The following is a 956-nucleotide window of genomic DNA, read 5'->3' as shown; positions in this document are numbered from 1 at the left end:
TTCTTGAAAGCCAAGGCCGAGATGACCAGGATGGGAATGTATATAATGAAAAAGGAAAGCTGAAACGATAATTGTGCATTATCATTAATTTTATGCTTCCTCCTCAGCTCCAGAAAGGCGGGACACTCTAGCTCCTTTTTGGCACACCAATTGGTTATGTCTGTTTATTCTGGCTGCCTAGCTATTTTTGTCTTGCAAAATGGGTTGGGGTTAGAGCTATCGATCGATGGTTGACAGTTACCTCTGTCAATTTATTCAAAACAAAGATATCACACCAATCGATTATGTCCGCACCAGGCAAAAGCGTTTTGGACATGAGATTTTAACACTAGGGCCGGGCAAAAAATGAGCAAAAGCCACACAGGCATATAACTGAGCTGAACACAAGGATGCTTATAGCCAAACTGTTGCATTTTCTCACTATCAGAACCTTGCAATGGCTACAGAGATCCACAAAAAAAGTTTCCTATGAAATGAGTGAGCTCATGAGGACTAGCATATTTTTTTTTAACATACCAAAATTTTATGTGTTTTCCTGACATATAGAAATATAAATACCCTGGTTTCATCGCTTGGAAGTACTTGTGCAATGTCTACAACATTCAACTTTTTTTTTTTTGCCAAATTTTGACATTTCACATCATGAAGTCCTTCCAAAAGGGGAAATTTGGGGGTGCCTTTAGTATGAACAGTAAGAGTTTGCTACAATGACCTTTACCTTTCCCCTCAAAAGCAAGCCCCCAAAATCAGCCATGAATACCCACAGGGAAGAAGAGGGGCCAATGACATCACATGCTATGATGTCATCAGGGTTTCTCATGGATCTCTTGGGTCACATCCCTTTCAGGGACATCACCAAATGCAGCTTGGAGAGCCCTCCTATGATATATGTAGGATTAATGCTTTTTAGCTGCTTTGAAAAACAGGAGTAACTCAGCTTTCGGACTGTTACCAAG

The sequence above is a fragment of the Candoia aspera genome, chromosome 4, assembly GCF_035149785.1.
Source record: "Candoia aspera isolate rCanAsp1 chromosome 4, rCanAsp1.hap2, whole genome shotgun sequence".
NCBI lineage: Eukaryota > Metazoa > Chordata > Lepidosauria > Squamata > Boidae > Candoia > Candoia aspera.
The sequence above is the reverse complement of the archived record's forward strand: the minus strand, read 5'-3'. Positions refer to the sequence as shown.